The sequence below is a fragment of the Pan paniscus genome, chromosome 16 (assembly GCF_029289425.2).
Source record: "Pan paniscus chromosome 16, NHGRI_mPanPan1-v2.0_pri, whole genome shotgun sequence".
NCBI lineage: Eukaryota > Metazoa > Chordata > Mammalia > Primates > Hominidae > Pan > Pan paniscus.
The window spans coordinates 78668757-78695979 of NC_073265.2; the positions used below are offsets into that span (position 1 = coordinate 78668757).

General features: G+C 42.9%; 1 protein-coding gene and 1 pseudogene across 7 annotated transcripts in view; one reads left to right on the plus strand and one right to left on the minus strand.

The window, feature by feature from the left end:
- Window positions 1-27223, plus strand: part of ABHD2 (abhydrolase domain containing 2, acylglycerol lipase) — a 114393-nt gene that overhangs the window by 33058 nt on the left and 54112 nt on the right. The gene's annotated exons all lie outside the window — the stretch shown is intronic.
- LOC129394036 (high mobility group protein B1-like) lies at window positions 8274-15659 on the minus strand (annotated as a pseudogene).

Consider the following 27223-nt stretch of genomic DNA (forward strand, 5'->3'; position numbering starts at 1 on the left):
TGTTTAGTAACCTGCTTTCACCAAACCATGATGAACGTTGCCATGAACATTCACCCATGCTGCTACCTGTCTACTCACGTTTGACTTTTTTATAGCTTCAGAATTCTGTCATTCATTCAAATTTCCTGATGGCTGCTGGCAACAGTTGGGCAGAGAAAGAGCTTTGAATTGAAATTTGAACTAGGATGCAAACCTAGGTCTTCTACCTCTAAACTGGCCACAGAACCCTGGATAAAATGATAGCCCCTCTGGTCCTTGGTTTCCTTCTATGTAAAATGAAATAGGTGTGTCTCCCATGGTGCCCTTCAGCACGGACATCTTCTGATTCTGGTACCCTTGCTTTGTTAGCAAACATCAGAGTGGTCTTTTTAGGGGAAGGACCCTGGGAGAGGGTCCCTGACTGCAGGGTAAAGAGACTGGTTTTCTTGTGTGCTTGTCTTCTTCTAACTATTCCCAGCCCCCGTACTCCTGGACAGGCTGGCACTGTCTCCCTTTGGCTTTTTTTTTTTAAGTACTTTTTAAAGCTATCATTTACATACAGTAAAATATACAAATCTTAAGTATACAGCTCAGGGGCTTTGTGTATGTATTCAGCCGTGTAACTACCAGTCCCTTGGGTGTTTACAAAAGTGTACTATGACCTCCCTGCCTCTGACCTACCCATCTGTCATAATACTACTCGAGTTGGCTTCCTCAAGCAGGCCAGCAGCCGAGGCATGAACCTACCTGTCCAGCCTCATTACTCACAGCATTCTCTCATTGCCTGTGAAGTACCTGACCTTTGGGCTGTTGTTTCCCCACTATCCCAGATCCCCTCTTTTTTCTCAGCACCAAAATGCCTCTTATCCTATAAGAAAACTTAAATAGCATCAATTCTGCTTTTAAGAGACAGAGTCTCACTCTGTTGCCCAGGCTGGAGTGCAGTAGCGCAATCGTAACTCACCGTAACCTCAAACTCCTGAGCTCAAGCTATCCTCCTGCCTGTCTCCCAAGTAGCTGGGACTACAGGTGGGCACCACGACACCCAGCTAATTTTTAAAATTTTTTTTATAGAGACAGAGCCCCATTATGTTGCCCAGTCTGGTCTCAAACTCCTGGCCTTAAGCCATCCTTCCACCTTGGCCTCCCAAAGCGCTGGGATTTCAGGTGGGAGCCCCTGTGCCCTGCCTTAAATAGCATCAGTTCTGAGATACTATTCTCTAACTTGCCGCCCTACTCCTCTTTAGCCAGAATGAGCCCTTCTTCCATCTTCCTACCATGTTTCCCCAACATATAACTTCTGTGTCCGTTTAAAATGTTCCATCTTGTTTTATGAGAATTTGTGTCTCTTTTCTTTATCACTGGAATATATACCCCAAATCAAGAGCCGCATACTTGGGGAGACAGAACAGGATTCCTGGTGGTTCCAAATCTCAAGTACAATGCCATTCTGTATCTTGTTTTCCATAAACAGGTGTAAGTGAACGATGTTCTCATTTTGGCAGACGCCATGTATGCCTGCCCAGGAGAAACAAACTGCACTGTATCCGGCTTGTTCAGTGGTGCTCTAGGGAATCAGGTGTACCTTCAGCTCTGACAGAGCTTTGTTGATCTGGGAAGGCTCTACCCTGTTTCTGGAAGAAGATGGATTGCTTATGGTCTTAAATTAAGGCAGGACAACCCCAGGCATATGCATAATGGCAGTTCACAGCCTCCACCCTTCCCTCTGGGCCTGGCTGAAGTTTTCATCACCAGGTCCCGGTTGGGAAGTAGAGACAGGCAGCAGGTGCCCTGTCTCTGGAAGCCTGCTATTAAAATGTACATACTGCCCTGTGGGAAGCCAGGCTGCTGCTTTTTCACTCGTTAGCAAGCTTGCCAGTATGGGCTGTCTTATAGCTAAAGATGAAGGCATTTAGGAGGAGTGTGATGGAGGACTTGGCTAATAGGCCGAAAAACAGAGAGTTGAGTTGTCTTCACTGGATCCAAGAGACATCTAGAAGCCCCTGCAGAGTCCAGAGAAGGGAGGCAGTATGATGAAAACCACAGCCACATGTATGTGGGTACTTTCTTCCCCAGAGATGCAAAGGTAATCACTTTCTTCTGCAACCAGCTGCCACCTGTATTAAAAAGAACTGGACATTATTGTTCTCTGTGGATTTGAGAGACACCTGAAACTTAGGGGTGAGGGGCATACCCACTAACACCAAGCCAAAAATTACGGTTGGCTCTCCTATGCCATGGTGCCCTCTCTGGACGTGTCCACCTGGAAGCTGCTTCAGGTAGTCATAAGAGAATGGGAGGAGCCCTGTGGCCCTTCCATAGACCATAATGGATTCATCTCCGGTGGTTTTCCCTTTTTCTCTTCACTCACCGGAGTACAAGCTCCAAACGAAAATCCAATTGGAATGTTGTTCTCATCATAATGTGTCCAAACCTTTAGTTTCCTGCCGATTAGTCATCCATCAGTCTTGGTTAGTGAGCATTTGAGGATCTACTTCTCTGAGACTCATCGTGGGGAGGCATTTTTAAAAGATCAGTTTTTCAAGCTTTTTAATTACGGAAATTTTCTAGAGGCACTTTTTAAAAATCAGTTTCCTCACAAATGTGCTTCCTAGTTATTTCTCTTTTTTTTCTCCTTTCTTTCTTTCTTTTTTTTTTTTTTTTTTTTTTTTTTTTTTTTTTTTGAGATAATGTCTTACTCTATTACCCAGGTTGGAGTACAATGGCACAATCATGGCTCATTGTAGCCTCAACCTGCTGGGCTCAAGAGATCCTCCCATCTCAGCCTCACAAGTGTCTGGAACCAAAGGTCCACACCACCATGGCTGGCTAATTTTTAAAAATATATTTGTAAAGACAGGGTCTCACCTGTGTCACCATGTTGTACAAGCTGGTCTTAAACCCCTGGGCTAGCGATCCTCCAGCCTCAGCCTACCAAAGTGCTGGGGTTACAGGTGTGAGCCACCACACCTAGCCCCTAATTATTTCTAATAAAGCAGAGCAAATCTACTTTTGATTTTTCTCTCGAACAGTACCAACTCCCTCTCTATTGCTGTTGTACATACTTCTTAACAGTAAATATCCATTTTTCTTTTATCTTCCCCAAATAAGAGCTCAGTTCTGTGTGTACGAACACTATATTTGTCATAGATATGCAAAATATGCTATTTTTGTCCTAGTGTACCAAGGAAGTATTAAATAATTAGAAGTACACTACAGAAAAGCACTCATTCCAATCTCTCTGATAGTGCAATATATGGAGTTATTTTCTGGATCTAAAGAGCATGGGACTCCATATATGAAACGGCCACTTCTTCCATTTTCTTTTCTGCCTCCTTGTTATAAAGCTGTTTCTTTGCAGAGGCAGTACCAATGCAGAGGCTGGGGTTAGGAGCTTTGAGATGGACAGTTGGTGTTTTCTCAATCTTAAAGCATCAGGCAAATGCAACTTCACACACTCTCTTCCAGTCAGATTGCCACCCTAGGCCCCTCCTAGGTAAAAAAAATTCTGGAACCAGCACAGCTTATTTATTTATAGCAAGTTAAAGCTGAAAAGAATTTCATTATCTTTGACTTAAATTTCTCTTAATTCCCTCTTGCTCACAGACATTCCACATCAGATTTAGATCCTTTCCTTCTTGGCTGAACACTAAAGCTTTGTCCTTTTCACAGGATAAATTCCTAATTGCCAAGAGCCTTAATTCCATCGACCTGATTTTATCTGTTTTAAGAGTTGTGCAGACTGGGCATGGGGGCTCATGCCTGTAATCCCAGCACTTTGGGAGGCTGAGGTGGGTGGATCACGAGGTCAAGAGATCAAGACCATCCTGGCTAACATGGTGAAACCCCATTTCTACTAAAAATACAAAAATTAGGGCTGGGCACGGTGGCTAACACCTGTAATCCCAGCACTTTGGGAGGCCAAGGCAGGCGGATCACCTGAGGTCAGGAGTTCGAGACCAGCCTGGCCAACATGGTGAAACCCAGTCTCTACTAAAAATACAAAAGTTAGCCGGGCATGGTGGCAGGTGCCTGTAATCCCAGCTAATCGGGAGGCTGAGGCAGGAGAATTGCTTGAACCCAGGAGGTGGAGGTTGCTGAGATCGTGCCATTGCACTCCAGCCTCGGGGACAAGAGTGAGACTTTGTCTCAAAAAAAAAAAAACCAGTTAGTTGGGCATAGTGGCACATGCCTGTAGTCCCAGCTACTGAGGAGGCTGAGGCAGAAGAATCACTTGAACCTGTGAGGCAGAGGTTGCAGTGAGCCAACATTGCGCCACTGCACTCCAGCCTGGCGACAGAGGGAGACTCCATGTCAAAAAAAAAAAAGTTGTGCAAATATTTCTTTGGATATTTCTGGTAAACTATTAACAAGTGATTGGCAGAACTGTAGTGTTCCGATGTGCTTATTTTGTAGCCACCAGACCTTCAGAGCATATTCACCTGCAAACTTATATTGTTAGAAAATACCTGAAAAATGGAAGACTCAAAATCATCTTGATTGAGGCTAAATATTAAGGGCTAGCCTCAATAAGTCAAACTTTTAGGCAATTTCATCTTAAAATTGCTCATGTTTCTGGTGAAATAGCCCAAACCAAAACTGTCAAAGTAAGAAAGTTAAACTGCTGACTCTGGGACACTCTTTTATTACTTGGCTGACCAAACTTTCCAGTTTGCTCAGGACTGGGGCATGGGACTGTCAGTACTAATACCGGGGAATTCCAGGGCAAACAGGGATAAGTTGTTCACCCTCTCGACTACTCACTATCTTGGATGTTGCCTGCCTGCCCTGTCTCTGCTGTAGCAGGTCATTTATGCAAGGGGCCAGCCACATCAGGAAGAAAAGTGCCGCCATCTTTGAGGTCTCCTATATTGAATCAAGATCACCAAGTCTGAGTCTGCTGCAGAATTCGTCCACCTTCTCTAACCTAGATACAGATTGTAGCTTCTTCTTAGAGACTTTATGCCTTCTTATAGGAATTGCCGAAGCCTGAAAGATCTAAAAAAAGGTTCGGAATCCAAAATAGTCAAGACTCCCGTGATTTAGTTCAGATGGAAAAAGGCTCATCCTTTATGTGCCGAGCATTCTTTAAAACAACCAATTTTGGTTTCCAAAAATGTATGACCCTTATACCGCCCTATTCATCATACCTGAGTTTACTCTTCAGGGCCCTACTATGTCTCCAAAAAAGGAGTATATGTCTTCCAAAAGGAAGTATATGCTACAACTGATTCCATCATGTGGTATCAAATTCAGTACATGTGGATGGTAAGTGGACCTTGGCTCCACGTGTAAGGTCCTGTTTTGAGTCACCCCTCTGTGTCACCCCTTCCCAGACTCGATTTCAGAATCCACCTTTGTTCACCATTCATCCTAAACTTTTAGCTTACACCTCATTTGCTTTACAGGACTTACATGGAATCAGATCTACTTTTATACTCCTTCTCAATGTGTGGTTGACTGAAAATTGCTCCACTATCCGGGAGCAGGAAATGGACCTTGTTTTCTAGAAGGTCTCGAATTTCTAAGGATAGCCAACTTTTATCAGCCTCTCATGTTTTACTGACCCTGTGAATTCAGAGGTTGCCAGTTTTGATCTCCACTGTTCTTTTTCTCTGCCTGCTTCTCAGCATGCCCTCCTTCACTATGATAGTACATTTTGTACTACAAAATAGTATATACTTTATGGTAAAATAAAATTAAGACAGTAAACTGACTTGGAAAATATATTCTGGAGGGTAAGTAAGAATTTTTCCTAAACTCTCAGTGCCACTGTCATGCAGTGATGTGGAGAGTGAAGAGCTGACGGCTGTTTACGCTTTTCTTTGTCTGAAGCAACAGTGAGTGAAGTGACTGGCTTTAGAAGCCCAGTCTTCTTCAGCAGCATCAAGAATACTTCCCTGCAAATAGAGTCTGTTTGGGAGCCTGAGCTTTAGGGTCAGAATTTATTAGATGGTGTAATGTTTACTTAAGGAAAGCATTTTCCTGAGTTTATAAGGAAATCTACCCCTCCATGAAATTCTAGAAAGCTATAACTAATACAGAAGGCAGTAGTCCTTGAAGACTTGATTTTATACATGATTGGATGAGATGCCATTGCTGTTTGCTACCCCATGACTGTCAGTAGTCAGACTGAGAAGTGCCCTCTACCAAGTACCAAGGGCCGGGTACTCCTCAGAGGCCCTCCATCTGCCTGAGGTAGCTGCCTGCAGTGTAGTATCACGGTGAGCCATGGAAATGAGTCAGCCATTGTGGCAGCTTGTGAACCACCCTAACTCTACCTGCTGTCAGTTTCTAATCATAGAGTGAGGGCTCTGGGTCAGTGTGGGTGCATGGCATCAAACCAGATGGCTTAACTTCTGAGGTAGCCATTATAAGAGTCTGTAATCCAAAACATTTGGGAACCCTGCCTGGAGGTCAGTGGTTGATCCAGAACCATCTGTAGCCTCCCAGGAAGGGAGAGATTTGTGAGAAACAGCAGGTTATATGTTTTTCTACCCTTCCACTGAGTACTAATGCCATTGCTATGACTAACCTGACTTTCCTGTGATATGTAGCACCAAATCCTCCTGCTGGCAAGACCCTGAACTGGTGTTTTCAGCCAGATCACAAAAGCTTGAACAGTAATTTCTTACTGATGTAAAGTGAGAAACTCCATAAATGCTTTTTAAAATGTTGACACCTGCCAAGCCACAGCAGTATGGACTTTTCCTTCCTTGGGATTTGAATAAAGGAAGATTCTTCTCAGTGAATATATATATATACATATATATATATATATGTATATTTTGAAAATTAGTCAATTAGTAATATTTAGTAACCTGCTCTTCCAGTCTGTTCACCGTCTGTACACCATACTCAGCCCCTTCTATATCACACACAATACTTTTTCTCACATTTCCACCTTCTCTGTCTGTGAGAATCCTCAGGCCTTCTCAAATTGTAGCTCTTCTAGTAGCTCCTGACTTTTACCTGTCTCTGTCTCATTGGCTCTTACCTAAGGACAGGGATGGAAACAATAACTTTCCACATATGTATCTCTCGTCACACCTCAAGTGTATTCTGAGAGGCTTAAGGACAGAGACTGTCTTAAAAATTTTCTGTCTTCCCTGTGGTTGCTGCTTCTTGTAGAGTCAGTACACACTAACTTCAGTAGAGTCTTTTGGTAGGAACATGTGATTGACAGAGTGAGTAATTCAGGTAAGTGATAAAGGAATTTAGAGAAAGAGGGGATATTCCTGTGGTGGCTTGACTGATGAGGTCTTCCATAATCCTGAAAGATTAGTTGGCTTTGGATAGATAGGACAATAGGAGAGAAGGCACAGATGTTGGTGTGAGCATGAACCAGTAAAATCAATTATTTAAACAAGCACTCATGGCAGAAAACTGGCTTTGCTGCCCAGGCCAACACTTTTCACCCATCCACCTTTGTCCTTTTGTCCTGTGGGCCTTCCAACCAGTCAGCAGGATAAGAAGGTGGTAGAGGCCTTGCTGCCATTGACACATATCCACGTTGTCAATGCTTTGCCGTCACCACAGCTACTCTATTCTTGTCTCCTAATTCCATGGATCTTCATTTGGCTAGACTTTGATGGTCTCTCTTGTAACTCCCAAAAATGATCTTGGTGCTGCTTGCATCATGTTTGGCCCTGCCACCCAGTCTGCCCTTTGCTCACTGTGCCCTTTGATTTTGTTTGCTAATGGGTTTTGGGCCCCATCACTGGTCTGGTCTCTATAGTTGCTTCGTGGCCAGCTCCTCGCCAGGTCCCTATGCCACGATCTGGTGAGCTGAGAGCTGTTTGATTGTAGCAGAGAGCCCTAGGGTCTGTGGGGGGGGAGGAAGAGGAGATCAGATCACGAGGAGTCTCAAATTCCCAGAGAGGAAGAGTTTGGGCTTGATCCTGTGAGCACTGGTGGTAGGTGGTTGGAAAGGGAAGGATGGGACAAATTCCAGAGGTCTTCTAAGGTGGAATCAGTGGTATTGGTGGGTAATGGAATGGCCTTGGGCATCAGAGGAAAGGGCTGAATCACAGATTATGCTGAGGTTACTGAGCGGTTGAGAGAATAGAATCATTGACAGAAATAGGGAAGTCTAATGGGGAAGCTGCTTTCTCAAGGAAAGTTGTTTAGCTTGGGGCTTGTCCACAGGATGTGCACAGGGGTATGTGCAATCGTGGCATTAGAACTTAGGTGGGAGCTCAAGACCAGATGTGTAGATTCCAGATCAGCTGCAGGTAGGGGAGGTTGTGGGGGTGGGCAGAGAGAGACACTAAGGACTGATGGCTGAGGCAGGCTATGGCTAGGGTGGAAGAGACAGAGACAGGCAGTAAGAAAGGTAGGGAGAGAACCAGCAGCCTCCAGTTCCATGGCAGCCAGAGAAGGAAAACATTGAAGAGGGTGTCAGAAACTCAGGAAGAATGAGGGCTGACCAAAGGCCATCTACCTTGGCCAGAAAGGATCAGGGATTTTTGAGAATGTGTTTTCAGGAGTGAGGTGAATAAACAGGTCAGCACAATAGCAACCAAAGAAGTGAGTCAGGAAACAAACACCAGAGAAGGAAGGAGAAAAAATGGAAACTGGAGGAGAAAGCCAAATTGATTGAAGGTTTTTCCCCTAAGATTGAGAGGGTAAATCCAGGGGCCCAAGTGAGAGGGTGAAGTTAGCGAGCTGTTGCCCCCCGGGAATCCAGAGTCCAGGTCAGCAGTGAGACCCACCTGGGCTCAGATGCCAGCCCTGCCCCCTGCTGGCCAGTGGCTTCACCTTGCCGAGCTTCTATTTCCTCATTTGTAAGATGGGTATAATAGCACTTATTTCATAGGTTCAGTATGCTGATTTAAAAAAAAAAGAACAGCATGTAAGATGATTTATAGGATACTTGGCATGTTGTAAGAGTTCAGTAAATATAGCTGCTATTATTGTAGCTATTTTTATTTTAATATTATCAGCTAGATCAGTTGTACAAATAGCAAAAGACATAATGTACACGAAGGTCACACAAGCACACCTGAATGTCAGTAGGACATCAGTGGATAAGTGGGTAAAAGATGTGCCTAGATAAATTCCACATAAGGAAATACATGTAATAAGCACCTCATAATGTTAAGACTTGGTAACAATGAAGCCTTAAAATATGAAATATTATTTGATATTCAGAGGAAAATATGGCAATATTGTCAAAATTATATTAAGTTGGACATCGTATTAGTCAAAGTAAACTAGTTTATACTGTGGTAACTAATTACCTCTAAACCTGCACATCTTAAAGCCACAAATGTTTATTTCTCACTCATGCTACGTGTTTATTTCAATGGGCAGGAGGGCTCTGCTGATTGTCGTCCCACCAGGACCCCAGCTGATGGAGGTGACATCTCAACACCTGCTTCCGTGGTCATCACCGAGCCAGGAAGAGCAATGTCACACCTCACACACTGGCTCTTACAGGCTGCTACCGGAAATGGCACTTGGTCATTTCCTTTCCCATTTCATTGGTTTGGGTGTCCAAGGGAGATAATACAGTCATGGGTTCTCAGTTTCTGTTTCTGGTTGGGCCGGTAAAGCCCTTTCCTGATCCCTCTTTTTTGCTTATCACTAGAGACAGAAACTACAAACCATGGCTTTAGGCTGCTAAAAGCCTACAAAAGAAACAGAACAATAACAACAAAATAAGGCAGGTTGGACAAGCTTGAGAGCTTGTCCAGCCCATAGCCCACAGACTGCATGTGGCCTGGGACAGCTTTGATTGCAGCCCAACACAAATTCATAAACTTTCTTAAAATATTATGAGATTTTTTGTGTGATTTTCTTTTTCTTTTAGTCCATCAGCTGTCATTAGTGTTAGTGTATTTTATGTGTGGCCCAAGACAATTCTTCCAACGTGGCCCAGGGAAGCCAAAACATGAGACACCCCTGGTTTAAAGCAAGGCTCATGCCCATGCCTAACTTGAGAAGCAGCACACCTGTGTCCAGAGAAGAGGAGAATAATCATGGCCACAGGCAGCAGCCTATGTCACGTGGGCCTCCTTCCTTCTGTCCTTCACTCCATCTCTCCTTCAGTGCCTCTGCTTCACTGCAGGACGTCATCAGCTTTCACTTGGAAGAATGCAATAGCTTTCCCTCCATTCTCTACCCTTTCTAATTGATCTTGCAGGCCACCAAATTATCTTCCTAAAGCACAATTTCATCATGCCATGCCCCTACTTTAAACCAAGTGGCTCCTCACTGTCTGTAGGGCGAGGTCCAGCATCAGCCCTCGCTCCTTCTTCCCTACATTCCTTGTGTTCTAGACACATCAGATCTCTCCACATTTTCTCATACTGCATGTTCTCTCTTGCCTATGTCTTACATTTGCAATGCCTTCTACCTGGAATCCCTTCATACCTCCACACAGCCTCTTTATTTGAGAGAACATAATCACCTTCTTTCTGATGAATGCTTTCTGGACATTTATGGTTCTCTTCTCTGTTGTCTGATAGCATCTGGTGTGGCCTTGGGATCTAGGACCCAGCAGAGAGGTGAAGGGGCAGGATGGGAAGCCCTTCCAGAGGGGAACAGGCACAGGGACTCCTCAGTGGTGTGTCCAAGAAAAAGCAAAACTGGTTTCTGACTATTGAGAGACTCACAGGTCCCCTAGAGTCTGGAGACAAATTGGTGATTGGCACATAGAAAACTAAGCTGATGAGGAAATGATAAAAGTGATAACTTGAGGGAAAATAAAAAATTTCACAAAAAAGAATATATGACTTCTTTGTGGCTAATATTTCCATAATTATAATTTTATAAACTCTGAAAATTAATTTAACCATAAGTGTTGCTGTAACAGTGTTGAAAAGAATGGGCGAGGGGAAAATGTATGTCTTAGGAGAGACGTAAGAGAGCTAGCACCCTGCAGAGTAGGAAGTTCAATAGGTGCTATTGAAAACTGAAATTGAAGAACCAGCATAAGCAGGATAAGCATGGCATTAAGAAATAAAGGCAAGTGTGGGATGGTAGGGACAACTAAAGGAGTTAAGAATAGTCATCTCTCAGGGGCAGGAGTCAGGAGACAGATGAGGCATCCTGTTGGACTTTTTAAACAGAAGTTGAAAAACACGAAAAAAAAATTCAAGAAAGATGAAAACAAAATATGTAAAGATATTTTGCTGGCATTGTTTATTATAGTAAAAACTGGGAATAGCAGCATCCAACAATGGAGGCAGCAGCAATATAATGCAGGGGAAAGAAAGAGCTGTCGGGTCAGACACACACAGAGTTCAAATGCAGGGTCTGCTGTGCAGTAGACTGTTGGACACTCAGTTTCTGTCTGTAAAGGGGGTCCTAATAATAAGAATCGCTGTAAGGGACAAATTGAATTATGTAACATGCCCATAGAAGGGGCTAAATAAATGTTTGCTCCCTTCCTTGACTATAGCTAATAAACAGGATAGAATTTTATGCAGACATTCAGAACTTAGCATACTAATTATCTATAAAAATAGAGAATAAGTGAAAAAAGCAGAAGACAATTATATATCTCTATCTGAGCACCATTGTTGTAACTATGTAAATACTCTGCTTTCAGATAGATATAGATGAAAAGGAAACAAAAATGAGAATATTTTTGCAAGGCTTGTGAGAATATGGGTGATTTTTAAGCTTCTAATTTCTTATAGCTATTTCAAATTGATATGAAATTAAGAGGACTCTGAATATGCATTTCATCTTTCATAGTTTTGAAAGCCATTATCTTGTTCATTCCTAATAATAAGTATAAGCAGTGATACCAGCACTGTCCTTTGCATTTGTCCTTTATATGTAAAGAGAGATGGACTTTGCTTTAGTAGGAGTTTCTAGAACATGCTTATCTGCATGGTTTGGTGGCGCTCTCTCACTTTGTGGACAAGATGAAGGTCTGGTGCCTAAGCTGGCATTTCTCAAGGATGGAGTTGTTGACCATCTGAGAAAATGTTTTCCTGTGCCCACATGCCGTAGGGGAGGGCTGCCATTTCAACAGGGCTAACCCACAGCCATCAACAGTGGCTTCTATCAGCTTTTTGTAACTGTTCCTCTGACGGAAAGCTCCAGGGCAGCTGCATCATTTCCTTCCTCTTACATTTGTGCTCAAGGCTCACCCTGGTCAAGAAGCCTGGCTGCATTTCCCAGAGGTTCTTTCATCAGCCAATAGAACCTATGACCTTGTACCCTCCGTGTTGCCCTTGCTGTCAGTCGGCTCTTGTTTATCCTTCCATCTTTTCTTTGTGAAATATCACTCAGAGATTTGTCCATAGGAGTGCTGAAAGAGCTTCCTCCATTTATGTCTTGACTGCTTCGTATTCCATAAAAAAATAGCTTGTTTAACCAGTCTCCTAGATAGAGGTTTCCTTTATTTGTAATCTTTTGCTTTCACAATGTTGCATTGAATGCTTCTGTATTTTCATCACGATGCGCACCTGTCAGTGTAGGATGAACTCCTAGAGGTGGAACTACTAGGTCAAAGGGGATGTGCATGGAAAATTTTCTTAGCTGTTGCCCTCAAGCCTCTCCACACCAGCACTGTGAGCACATTTCCCCAAAACCTTGCCAACATCAGGAGTTCTACTTTTTGATATTTGCCAATCTGGTAGGTGAAAAATGTTTTCTCACTGTGGTTTTAATTAGTCTTTCTTTGATTAAAGAGACTGTGTATCTTTTCATATTTTAGAACTCTTTTTATTTCCTTTTCTGTTCACTGCCTGTTGGTGGCCTCTAACCATTTTTCTGATGGTCACTGGTCTGTTTCCTAATCATTTGAGGGAGCTCTTTATGTACTAGGGAAATTAGCCCTTTGTGATATGAATTGCAAATATTTGTTCTCAGTTTGTCATTTGTCTTTTGACTTTGCCCATAGTAGTATTTGCCATGCATAATTTTTTTTTTTTTTTTTTTTGAGACAGAGTCTCGCTCTGTCACCCAGGCTGGAGTGCAGTGGCGTGATCTCGGCTCACTGCAAGCTCCGCCTCCTGAGTTCACACCATTCTCCTGCCTCAGCCTCCTGAGTAGCTGGGACTACAGGTGCCCGCCACCACGACCGGCTAATTTTTTTGGTATTTTTAGTAGAGACGGGGTTTCACCATGTTAGCCAGGATGGCCTCGATCTCCTGACCTCGTGATCCGCCCGCCTCAGCCTCCCAGAGTGCTGGGATTACAGGCGTGAGCCACAGCGCCCGGCCGCATAATTTTTTTTAATGTTTGCATAATTAAATTTTTCAATTGTTTCTTTTGTGGCTGCTGGGATTTCTGGTTTCCTTAGAAAGGTCTTCTTCACTGCAAGATTATTTTTAAAAGCCTAGAATTTCTTCCAGCATATGAATGATTTCATTTTTATTTTGAAATGTTTCATCCTTCCAGAATTTATCCTGGTGTGAGGTGTGGCTCCAACATAATTTTTTTCAAGACGGCTACACTTTGTCCAACACTATTAAACAATCCATCTTTACCCCATTATTCAAATGCCACCTTTTTCACCAACTAAATTTCCTGGATGTATTTAGGCATATTTCCAGTCTTTTGTGTTCTATTGATGGTCCTGAACATATACCATCAGCAGATTGCAGCTTTGTACTATGTTTTGCTGTGGGCAGTGGGGCGATGCTCATACCCCAGCACTGCTTGTTTTCATACTTTTCTTGGCTATTATAGCTGGTTCATTTTTCCAAATGAACTTTAGAATACTTGTTTAATTCCACATATAAAAATCTTATTATTTTTATTGTGTATCTCTTAAGTTTATAGGTAATTTAGGGAAAATTGACATGTTTGTGATGCCAGGTTTTCCAATGCAAGTTCATTTATTCAAGTCTTTGAGCCCGAAAGAGCATTATAAAGTTTTCTTATCTCCTTTTCTTGATTGTGAACTCCCTGGGAGCAAGAATGGGGTCAAGTTTTGAGTATGGCTTATTAGTAATGATCTATATAATTACTGACAAAAGAAACATAATTTTCATTAAATATTTGTAGAACCTACTTTTTCCTAACATCATTGCTTGCCATTTTGTGAGTTGTTTTCTGCACATCAAAGAAAGGCAAGATGTAGTACAAACGCTGATGTCAAATGTCAGCATTTTAATCCTTAAAGTCATCTCTTGATTGGTGTGTTCTTTATTTTTAATAAAAAATTGTATTTGCTTAGAAGCATTCAGGATGTCAACAAAATGGCTACAACTTTTTCTTTTCTTTTTTTTTTTTGCAATTACAGAGTGGTATTCACTTAACAGAACAACAGTCATTTTATATAAGCTGCATCAGAGACAACTGAAGATGAAAAAACTACCATCCCCATATATAACTAATTTGTGCCATGCACTAACAAGAACCTGCTTTTAATTTCCATGCCAGTTTACAATCCCCATACTGTACTAGGCAAGGTTGGTGGCTATTGAAAATACCACCAGGACAGGGATATCTAAAGACACATTTGGTAGTGTGTTAACTATACAAAAAAAAAAAAGACACTGTACAGTTTAAAAACAAATCTTACACAGCCTTACATTTCAGTTTTTTTCTTTAAAAGGAGTGAGTTATGTACAGGTTAAATGCTTTATAGACAAGAAAAAAACTACACTAGAACCAACTTATTCATCATCATCATCATCTTCATCTTCCTCCTCCTCATTCTTATCCTCTTCATCTTCCTCATCTTCCTCCTCTTCCTTCTTTTTCTTGCTTTTTTCAGCCTTGACAACTCCCTTTTTTGCTGCAGCAGGCTTTCCTTTAGCTCAATATGCAGCAACATCCTTTTCTTATTTTTCCTTCAGCTTCACAGCCTTCTTTTCATAAGGCTGCCTGTCATCTGCAGCAATGTTATTCCACATCTCTCCCAGTTTCTTTGCAACATCATTAGTGGACAGGCCAGGATGTTCTCCTTTGATATTTGGGCCATACTCAGAACAGAACAGAACAGAACAGGAAGAAGGCCGAAGGAGGCCTCTTGGGTGCATTGGGATCCTTGAACTTTTTTTTTTTTCTTTTGAGATGGAGTTTCCCTTTTGTTGCCCAGGCTGGAGTGCAATGGTGCAATCTCAGCTCACTGCAACCTCTGCCTCCCAGGTTCAAGCGATTCTTTTGCCTCAGCCTCCCTAGTAGCTGGGATTACAGACGCCCGCCACCATGCCTGGCTATTTTTTTTTTTTTTTTTTTTTTTAGTAGAGACGGGGTTTCACTGTCTTGGCCAGGCTGGTCTCGAACTCCTGACCTTAGGTGATCTACCCGCCTCAGCCTCCCAAAGTGCTAAGATTACAGGCGTAAGCCACCACACCCAGCCTGAACGTCTTTTTTGTCTCCCCTTTAGGAGAGATACAGGTTTTCGTTTCTCTTTCATAATGGGCCCTGTCTGCCTTTGCCATATCTTCGAATTTTCCTCTCTATTTAGTAGACATGGTCTTCCACCTCTCTGAGCACTTCTTAGAAAACTCTGAGGAGTTGACTGAAGCATCTGGATGTTTGTTCTTATGTGCCTCCCTACAAGTTTGCACAAAAAATGCATATGATGGCATTTTCTCTCTTGGCTTCTTAGGGTCTCCTTTGCCCATATTTAGTTATTTTTCCTCAGCAAGGCACAGAATTGCCCAGTGCCCATTTGGCTCTCACTTGCCCCAGTGCTATCTCTATGGAGCTCATTGTACTGCAATGGCTGTGATATCGGGAGCCAGGTGCAGCCTCCTCACTCTCTCCGCTCTATAACATTGCTCTCCAGCCAGCGCAGCTCCTAGTTGATTCGCGTGTTCTTAAAAGAGCATTCTGTGTAGATAATCCAGGGGCTTCACATTTAGGTATTTGAGTTTTCCTCCACTAGGAATAGTGGCAAATATAATGTGATTTTCCAGCTCTAATCTTCACTCCCCTATAACCCTGGCACAGATTTTGAGGTAGCCTTGGCCTGGGAAGTAGCCAAAAGGCACTGGGTTGGACAAAGAGCAGACCATTGGCATCTATGTGCATGTCCTCAGGAGAGAGGTGACTAGGCAGATGGGGACAAGACACGGGTGCTCTGTGTTCTGAGCATCAGCGTACATCCTGTTTGGTTAGCACAGAGTGAGTCTGGGAACTTTGCACTTAGCACCTTGGCAGCCCAAGTCTGGGAATTGTGGTGCCTTCTCCTAAAGTTAGGTCACTAATCTTTGACTGGCTGTTTGCAGGACCAGTTCTCTAATGGATCCAGGGTTCCAGGGGAACCCTGGAGACTGGAACCCTGGAGCTTCTTAATAAACTGCCTCCCTACTTAAAGCGTGGTGTCAAAACCAGGTTGAAATGCAACGTGAGGAGAGAGGACTGTGCTTTGGTCTGCCTAGGGAGGGTGTGACCAGTTCCGCGTGCTGTTTGTGAACAGGAAGATAGTGGGATCAGATGCATTTAACATGTGGATACAGTTCTGAGGGGTTTTAACTGGTTTTCTTTGAACTTTAGAAAAGCACATTTATTTTTCCTTGGAGCAAAAAAGTAGTTTCTTTTTAAGTGGTTTTATTGTAACTCATGGGGCTGTTCTCCTAACATTCATATTTTATAGTTTGCACGATATGCACAAAGGTCACAGATGTACCAGCCTGGCCCAGTGGCCTCCGTCCTGTATTTAGAAACCAGTTCGGGAACGGAAGAGGATTGCTCTTTTGTTTCCTCAGGCCACTTTTGGTCATTTCAGGCAGAAACAGTCTCTGCATTGGAATTTTCCTGTGCAGATCCTGCAATTCAGGAATAGAGCATTTAGCAACAACAGTGAAAATGTAATGTGTGACAGCTGTGGAGAAGAATTTGCCTCCAGTGAGGGGAAAATGCTGTGTTCAAAGTGGATTTCTGATGAGCCTATTAATGGGTGTTTGGGAAGCTGAATATGTTGCTGCCATTTTGAGATGAAAGGCCTAAGGTGTTTGTTCCTGAAGCTAATGAGGAAGCCCTTTCCCAGCCTCAGCCTTACCTCCCCAGTAGGACTGGTGAGATGTGCACACAGGGTCTACTCCACATCTGGCCCTCCTGAAAAGAAGGGCTTCCAGTGGGGGCTGTGTCCTAGTGGAGAAGGGTGAAGCCCAGTGGGATGGGCTCACGAAGGACCTGCTGTTGACCTGCTGGCTTCAGGTCCACCAGGCTAGGGGTAGATAGGCCAGAAAAGAAACCAGAGGTGTCTGTGGTAGGAGCAGCAGGGGCCCTGGCTTCCAGGCCTGTGGAGCAGGGAGGCTCTGGCAGTTCAGGATCTGGAAAAGAACTGACAAAATGTTCTCCTAAACTCTGGCCCTTGCCGGCTTCCTTACCTTCCCTGTGTGCACACACATGCATGCACATGCACATGTGCACACACAGGAAGGCCTGGAACTCAGTTTGCAGACTCGTGGAGCTGCCACAAAGCTTCACTCCCAGTGTTTCCCCCACCACTGATGCTTGTCCTCCTGGGTTTATTCTCACCCATGAAAGTAGGGTAAAAATGTATCCCCAAATCAAACACCTGTCACCTTTCTAGAAGCAATTCCATCCTCTCTTGCTCTCACTGTCATCGCTGTCCTGGATCTTTGGGGAGATATTCAGTATGATTTTGTTAACATTCTGGCCTTATCTTAGAGATAATTAAATGTGAATATTCAAATTAATTAGCCCCCAGATGTATCTTCTGCAGAAAAAAACTCCTCTAACAAGAAGTCAGTTACAGTTGTGAAAAACATGCAAAACGAAAGAAATGTTTTTTTTCAAAGACCTGTGAAGACCACTGTAGAGGAGCTCCAACAAATTCAGTTTTCAATTTGAAGAAACATTATTTAATATAGAACATTTTGACAGTTGATCAGACAGGAGAAAATAGGCACAAAGCTGTTATTTTAACTTCTGGTTGGGGGAGTTGATGAGTCTTGAGTGTGATAAAGTAAGGAACGCTTTGGACTGAATCAGAGACCTGTCCTCTAATCCTAGCTTTTTTTTTTTGCTTTTTTTTTTCCTCATCTTTAAAACAGGGAAGACACCATTGCTCAGAATTGTGAAGATTAAGCTAGAAGGCCGGGCAGGATGGCTCACTTCTATAATTCCAGCACTGTGGGAGGCTGAGGTGGGAGGATTGCTTGAGCCCGGGAGATCAAGACCAGCCCTGGCAACATAGCAAGACCCTGTCTCTACAAAAAAAATTAACTGGGCATGGTGGCATGTGCCTGTGGTCCCAGCTACTCAGGCGGCTGAGATGGGTGGATTGCTTGAGCATGGGAGGTTAAAGCTGCAGTGAGCCGTAGTTGTACCACTGCACTCCAGCCTGGGTGACAGAGTAAGACCTTGTCTCTAAAAATAAGTAAATAAATAAACTAGAGACATGACTCACCCAGCTCCTGATGCAGAGATTTGGTGCTCAGAAATATCTCTCCTCTCTGAGATCCTGGTACTCCCCATGATGCACTAAGTGAAATTGGTACTTCTCAGCCTCATGACTGTCTCCCCATAGTATCATCCTATTCTATCCCTCTGACCCCATTGCCCACCGCTCCTGTCTGTGACAGTAGCTGCCTGTGTATTCATCATGCATCCTACCTTCAGATTACGAATGCCACCAGGGCGGTCACTGTGTCCGGCTCTAATCTCTGTATGCCTCACAGCACTCATATTTGTTGAATTTTATTAAATCAATATATAAGAGCCAAAATAAAATACAGGTAGAGGCAGGTTCGGACCTGATAACATCTTTGGTTTGGCCCCAGGTGCCAGCAGCACACTCCCAGTTGGGCATCCTCAGTCCATGTTGTCACTCTCAAAACAAATCTGTTTGTCAGAGTAAAGGTCACCTTTTTTTCTCAGTGGACAAATATTTTTTTCTGAAATGAAAAATTTGCTTTTCTTCCCTTGAGTGTGTGCACTCAAGTAAGCAGAGTGGAGGGCCTGTGAAGATGGGCATTCTCTCTGGAAACTGAGGAAACATCCCGAGCCTATGTCTCCTAACAGTCTTGGCACCTAACTAGAATCTGACCGGAGTTTCAGCACTCAGCCAGCAGAGGACATCACCAGCCATTTGAGTGTGCAGTTGTCTGGAGCAGCCACGCAGCAGGTCTCTGTAGCCCTGATGGAGAGAGTTTTCTTCTTGGGAGGGCTTCCCAGGATGATGTAACACCTCTGCGTTTTGCCTCAGTGGCTGAAGAGTCCCTTTGGACTTGGGTTTTGCAGAAAGAGAGGGGAGTCTGAGGGCAGAGTGTAAAGTGACACAGCCGGTGTGTAGAGCTGAGCAGCCTGTGTTACGAACAGTCAGAGCCTGTGGACTTGTGAGGCTTCCACTCACGTGCTATGTTAGCAGTTCTTTTCCTCAAGCTCTACTGAAAGACCTGTGGACCTGACATTTTATGGTCACAAGCCCTGGAGAAGATAGCCATTCATTTTGCTGGATGACCTTTTAAATAAACCTCTAGAGTAAGTTCCAGGCAAATACTGGAGGTGGCTGTGTTTGCCCAACAGAATCCAGCAAAAACACTTCTCTGTGCTTGAAATTCCTTCTTGTACCTGATGCTTTGGAATTTAGGCAGGTGATAAATTAAAGATGAATTTCTTCTTTTTTTTTAACGTTACAATATAGTTAGCTATTATCTTGATATGCTTTCTAATATATAATGGAGTTACATATGTACATTTAACTTATGCAAATTCAACTCTACAGATTAAGAGAGAGACCCCCACAGACACACAGACACACACATACACACACCACCTTATTTGTGCTGACCCTTCTGCCAGCTTCTCCATTCAAAGGAGCACAGGCCCCCCCTGTGTGTGATCTGGGAGCCTCACGCCACCTCTGCTGGTACCAGGGCCTGTGTGTCTCTCCTGCGAGAGAGAGCACCTTACTGTATCTTCACGTTTAAAGATGTGTTTTTGTTTTCCATTTCCTTTGTTTCACAACATGGCCTTAACCTCAAGCCACCAGTGCCATCTGTGCTTATCCACAGCCCCAGCCATCTTCGTGGCACTGAGGGAGAACTGCCTGGGCTCCCTTTGCCCAGAGACAGTGTGTTACTAAGGGATGCTCAGGGCATAACTTTATTATAGTTAATAGTTTAGTTTCACTTTTTTTTTTTGTTGGACAGAGTCTTACTCTGTCACCCATGCTGGAGTGCAGTGGCCCGATCATAACTCACTGCAGCCTTGACCTCCTGGGCTCAAGTGATCCTCTTAACTCAGCCTCCCAAATAGCTGGGACCACAGGCATGCGCCACCACACCCAGCTAATTAATTAATTAATTAATTTTTTGGTATAGATGAGGTCTTCCTATGTCACCCAGGCTGGTCTCAAACTCCTGGCCTCAAGCAATCCTCCCACTTGGCCTCCCAAATTGCTGGGATTACAGGCATGAGCCACCACACCCAGCCTGACAGTTTCGCCTTTTAACTTGAGAACCAAGCTGCGGGCGACATGTGACCCCACTATAAAAACAGAACGGCCAGGCGCTGTGGCTCACACCTGTTAATCCCAGCACTTTGGAAGGCCGAGGTGGGCAGATCTCTTGAGGTAAGGACTTCAAGACCAGCCTGGCCAACATGGTGAAATCCCATCTCTGCTAAAAATACAAAAATTAGCCAGGCATGGTGGCGTGCGCCTGTAACCCCAGCTACCCAGGAGGCTGAGGTGCGAGAATCACTTGAACCTGGGAGATGGAGGCTGCAGTGAGCAGAGATCACGCCACTGCACTCCAGCCTGGGCAACTCTGTCTCAAAAAAAAAAAGTTAAAGCAGGAAGAGGGGAAGGGGGAGTTACTCCTGAGTGATCCCCCTTTGTTGTGACTACTGTTGTTTAGTACTTGCCTAAGCCCCAGAACTTGGTCTCTTTACCCTTTCTCCTGTTTAGTGCCAGCTTCTGGCTTGGAAGCCCACGTTCACCAGCTCCTCAATAAACAGATTTCTATCAGGAATATCTACCAGGGTTCTCCATGTTGCTGAAAAGCCCCTAGTTCAAGATAACCTTTAAAATGGCCAGCATCAGAATATATACATGCTAATTTGATATATTTTTAAAGGTAGAGGTTGGCTGTTGACGACTCCAGATATGTTTGGTCTCATCACATTGGTTCTAGATAACTCATATTTTTAAAGGATGACTAATAGACTCATAGGAGTCTCTAGAATGAAAGCATCTGTCTGTCCTTATCATGTTTGTTTTATCATCCAAATAAGCCCTGGACGCAGTGGCCAAGGCCCCAGTTGAAGTCTCAACCCTGCTCTTGACTAGCAGTGTGAATGTGGCCAAGCCATGAACTCCCTAGCCTCAGGATCCCTGTGGTAAAGTGGGGTTAACAGTATCTGCCCATTTCACAAAATGGTCATTGAAGGCAAATGAGATCATTTTAAAAAGGACTTTGAAAAGCTATGAAGTGCTGTATAGATAAATAAAATAGCAGTTTTATTTATTATGCCGTGTTCAAAGAAAAAAGGTAAATAAATTCTTGATGCTAGAACCACTGAGATTAGTACCTCAAACATCCTTGACTTCCTTTGTTAAAGAGCTTGGGGGGACATCCTTAATGTTTCTGAAGTTGCAAAGGGAGAGGCCCCAGGTTTCACTCCGGGTGACATAATTTCTTTGCTGTAGTAAGATTCCAGTGGCATTTGCCTTAGCATGTATCTCGTTCTTGCAGCTAAATTAGAGCATGGTAACTATTTCCTCTCATTCCTTTTTAATCTGTGAAATCATGAGCCTTACTCTTGCCTTGTTAAGGAGGAGAAGCCAGACTACTCAGAGGACCCCCACGGAGCTCCTCAGCAAGTGGCCTGCCCAGCCTTCCCCTCCACAGCCCCTGAGCCATCACCACATTTGGGATCTTCTTCTCCACCCAGTTCCTTACTTTTCAGCTCATATCGTCACATTTATTGGTCTCAAGTCTCTTGTCTTGGGTTGGGCCGGGAAGGAGGAACATGCAGGAACGGAGTACCAGTCGGATTCTAGCCTCCTGCGTTCCCATTGAATGCGGGAGGGGTTGAACCCAGTGACATTTTGAATATAAATATTTTCATCAGAGTTAGGCTAACATTAAAGAATTTTTCTTTGGGAAAATATTTTCTAAAACAAAGTCTGCTGAGCCAATTCGATTCCATGATGAGTTTTTTTTTTTAATACAATACAGTTAAATTTTATCTTCATCAGGGTTGTTTTCCATTTAAATTTACTACAAAGACTGGAGTCATTAATCGTTTTTTTGTCCGTGTCATATATTATGACCATAGCTTCTGCTATAGCAAGTTCTCTTGTGGCTGTTAGTTCCACCAAGTCCAATTCTCTAAGTTAAATTTTATAGGTCTAAATGTTTTTATGAAAACTAGATTCTTCTGTCAATTTTTAGACAATCCCAGTATTCAATTTACCACATGCAGTTTTAACTATTGCCAGTTTTATTATCAGTTGATTCTTTGAACGAACCATTGGGAGATAAACAGGAGACTGATAGTATATATTTATCAACTAATTCATTTTTTTAAAAAATTGTGACCAAGTGCGGTGGCTCACGCCTGTAATCCCAGCACTTTGGGAGGCCGAGGCGGGTGGATCACCTGAGGTCGGGAGTTCAAGACCAGCCTGACCAACATGGAGAAACCCCGTCTGTACTAAAAATACAAAATTAGCTGGGCATAGTGGTGCATGCCTGTAATCCCAGCTACATGGGAGGCTTAGGCAGGAGAATCGCTTGAACCCAGGAGGCGGAGGTTGCAGTGAGCTGAAATCGCACCGAGCTGAGATTGCGCCATTGCACTCCAGCCTGGGCAATAAGAGCAAAACTCCATCTCAAAACAAAACCAAAAAAATGTGATTAATTTTAGACATAGAGATGAAAATAGAGATAGAGTAGAAGGAAATGGCCTGAAGTCAAAAGGGGATGTTCAAGATCATTAGTCATAAAGGAAATGCACATCAAAACCACCAAGAGATGCCACTTCACACCCACTAGGATAGCTATAGTAATTTCTTTTCAATGGACAACAGCAACTGTTGGTGAGGATATGGAGAAATTGGGACTCTTGTATGTTCCTGATTGGGAATATAAGATGGTACAGCTGCTGTGGGAAAAAGTTTGGAGGATCCCCAAAAAGTTAAACATAGAATTGCCATATGACCCAGAAATTCCACTCCTGGGACACAACCCAGAGAATTGAAAACAGATGTTCAAACAAAAGCCTGTACATAAATGTTCACAGCAGTGCTATTCACAATAGCCAAAAAGTGGAAACCATCCAATGTCTTTTTTCTTTTTTTTTGAGATACGGTCTCACTCTGTCGCCCAGGCTTTAGTGTAGTGGCACGATCTCAGCTCACTGCAACCTCCGCCTCCTGGGTTCAAGCAATTCTCCTGCCTCAGCCTCCCTAGTAGCTGGAATTACAGGCGTGTGCCACCATGCCTGGCTAATTTTGTATTTTTAGTAGGGATGGGGTTTCACCATGTTGACCAGGCTGGTCTCAAACTCCTGACCTCAAGTGATCTGCCTGCCTTGGCCTCCCAAAGTGCTGGGGTTACAGGCGTGAGCCACCACACCGGGCCTACCATTCAGTGTCTATAACTGATGAAAAGATAAACAAAATGTGGTATATTCATACAATGAAATATTATTCAGCCATAAAAAGGAATGAATTACTGATAACATGTTGCAGCATGGATGACTCTCAAAATATTATGCTAAGTGAAAAATCCCAAGACAAAAGGTCACATGTTGATAATTCTGTTGGTAAGAAATATACAGAATATGTCAACCTACAGAGACAGAAAGCAGATTAGTGGTTGCCAGGGAATGGGAGACGGAGAAAATGGGAAGTGACTGCTTCATGCATACAGGCTTTTGTTTTGCAGTGATGAAATATTCTGGAACTAGATAGAGGTGATGGGTGCCCAATATTTTGAATGTATTAAATGCCACTGAATTGTAGACTTTAAAATGTTATATGTATTTTACCTCAAAAAAGTCGTGGGGACAAAGTGATGAATTCAAAATGTGCTACTGTGCTTTAAGACAAGTAAAGATCATTGACCAGGAGTCTTAGAAACTCTACTTTCCTAGATGTCTCCTTGAAAAAACCACTCCAGTAGGCCGGGCACAGTGGCTCACACCTGTAATCCCAGCACTTTGGGAGGCCAAGGCAGGCAGACCACTTGAGGTCATGAGTTTGAGACCAGACTGGCCAACATGGTGAAACCCCATCTCTACTAAAAATATGAAATTAGCCAGGCGTGGTGGCAGGTGCCTGTAATCCCAGCTACGCCAGAGGCTGAGGCAGGAGAATCACTTGAACCCAGGAGGTGAAGATTGCAGTGAGCCGAGATGGTGCCATTGCACTCCAGCCTAGGCTACAGAGTGAGACTCCATTGCAAAAACGAAACAAAACAAAACAAAAAAACACTTCAGCCCTTTTGTGTGCTCAGATTTGCTTTTAGAAAATGGATGCATGGGGAGAAGAAAACAACACTTAAGGAGATTACCTGTTTCTCCTGTTTCTTATGTACATTGTGTTGCAGGTAAAGCAGATGCTCAAATAAATACATTTGAGAAGTATGTGAAATGCCAAGAGTTGGGGACAGGGACAGAAAGATGAGCCTTCAGAAGAACTAGATGGGAACATGATGGTTTAATGTGGGCCGTGGGGTATCAGGGCAGTAAAGAAGCCTCTTGAATCAAAGACAAGCCCAGCTCAAAACCTTTCACGGGACGTCTGTCCCCTTCTGGCTGCCTAGATTCATTCTTCCTTTCTAAGGGCATACAAATTTCCCCTTGGGGAAGTTCTTCTCTCCCACTGCATGCAGGTAATAAATCAAAGTGTGTCGCCCACCCACTCTGAAATTGAAGGCATCCCTTTTAGTTGCCGTACTCCTGGGACATTGACCTTTGAGTAGGGTGGGGGGACACTGGTACTGATGGTGTAAAAAGCACATCCCTGGAACAGCCCCCTGGTTTCTTTCTTGGATCCTGCCCTCATTTCACGCCTGGTTCTCCAGCCTCTTTTCCATTTAGTAGGCACCCCAGTGTCCTTCTGTGTACTCCTTTCTTAAGTTAGTCTGAGTTGGGTTTTGTTGCTTTAAGCAATGCATCCTATCTGACAGAAACTTCAAATGCTGAGGAGTAGCTGCTGATGGGCATTTTGTTCACTGGAAAGGACTTGCTGCAACTTGCTGAGATGTGAGGACTCAATCTCAGACAACATATCCTGAACATCTAGTGTGTGCCAAGTCCTGTGCTAATTTGGTAGAGAAGTACAAGGGAGAATCAAAGGAAATAACAGTGAAGTCTGAGTTTAATCACTAGCTATAAAATAGTTTGATTTACAGCCAAGGAACTTAGGTACCATAAGGAAGAATTGGTCACCCACTGGTTTAAGGCAAAGATGAGCATCAGTCAACTTTATTTTTTCAACTCTCTTTTTAAAACACCAGCTGTCCGTGCCTATGTGAGCTTCATCTGCTCAAAGACGTGTGTGTGTGTGTGTGTGTGTGTGTGTGTGTGTGTGTGTGTGTGTGTGTGTGTACGTATGTATATGGGGGGTGGGAGGGAGATCCAGACCCTTGTGGTCTTTCCCACTGAGCAATTCTCTTAGTAAGCCAGATGTCGATTATAAATAGGCTCAGAAGATAAGGACAAGCTGGCCTCTATATTTTGTTGTGGCCCAGCTTGTTTGTTAGTAACAAACATTTATTAACCGCTGGCCACGGCACAACATTGGCCACAATACCATAAGGATTAGTAAAGAAGTAGAAGAGACTGTTCCTACTTTCAGGGAGTTAAGGGTAAAACATGCCCAGATGCTTCAACTCAAGAATAGCTTTTAAAAATACAGACAGAAAGACATGCAAATTAGCGTAGTAAAAATGGAATATTCTGTAAAACATGAAGAAAGCAATGAAATTTTACTATAGGATTTAATGGAGAGATGTACCATGTTTTTGGATGGGACACATCAGTATTGTAAAGGTGTCAATTATCTCCTAGGTAATATATATTTGTCGTGTTTCCAATCAAAAATCTAAAATTTTTATAGAACTAAACAAGCTAATCCTATAATTAATCTGGAAAATAAAATGCTGAAATCTGCCAAGAAAATTTTGAAAAATAACAAAGGCAGCCTGTGCTATCAACTATCAAAGTATCTCATAAAGCTATATTAATTAAAGCAGTGTCATACTGGCATATGCATAGACAAATAGATCAATAAACTAGAATACAAAGTATAGAACCAAATCTAAATATTTAATTGAGAACTTGGTGTATATTAAAGATGTCAACTGAAAGTAGGGAAAGGATAGGCCATTTATTGTGCAAGGACAATGAGCTAGTCTGTCAGAAAAAAATGAATTATATGTTCCCTTCACATCATTTTATAAAAGTAAGTGGATTTAAGGTTAATACATTTTTTAAAACTATAGAAGTAATAGAAGGAAACATTGGGAATTATGTTTATAATTGGGTATTGCATAGCTCTTTTTAAAACAAAATGCAAAACACAAAGGTTTTAACAAAACACAACAAAATCTATTGTATATTTTAACTTTATCTTGTTATATAACCATAAAAGATACTTTTAACTATAAAAGATATTTTTATAACTATAAAAGATATTTTTAACCATAAAAGATTAAAAACTAGGGCCGGGCACAGTGGCTCACGCCTGTAATGCCAGCACTTTGGGAGGCCGAGAGGCTGAAGTGGGCTGATCACCTGAGGTCAGGAGTTCAAGACCAGCCTGGCCAACATGGTAAAACCCCATCTCTACTAAGAATACAAAAATCAGCCGGGCGTGATGACATGCGTGCCTGTAATCTGAGCTTCTAGGGAGGCTGAGGCAAGAGAATCTGTTGGACCCGGGAGGCAGAGGTAGCAGTGAGCCGAGATCGCTCCACTGCACTCCAGCCTAGGTGACAGAGTGAGACTCCGTCTCAAAAAAAAAAAAAAAAAAAACTACATAAAATAAAGTTAAAATATACAATAGATTGGAGAAAACATTTGTAACATATAATAGATAATGGCTTAATGTAGGGATAATAAAACAATACTTATAAATCAATAGAAAAATAGACAAAGGATATCAACAGACAGTTCACAGAAGAGAAATACAAATGACTAGTAAACATGAATCAGCGAAATGCAAATTCAAACAAGCAACTTTTTTTCAACCATAGATTGGGTCAACCTTAAACACAAGTTGAAACAAGATACCCATTTTTTTGCCCATCAAAGTGGCCAGAATGTAAAAGATTAATAATGCCAGTTATTAATGAGGGTGAGGAAGACAGGTACTTTCATTCATTATTGGTGGGAATGT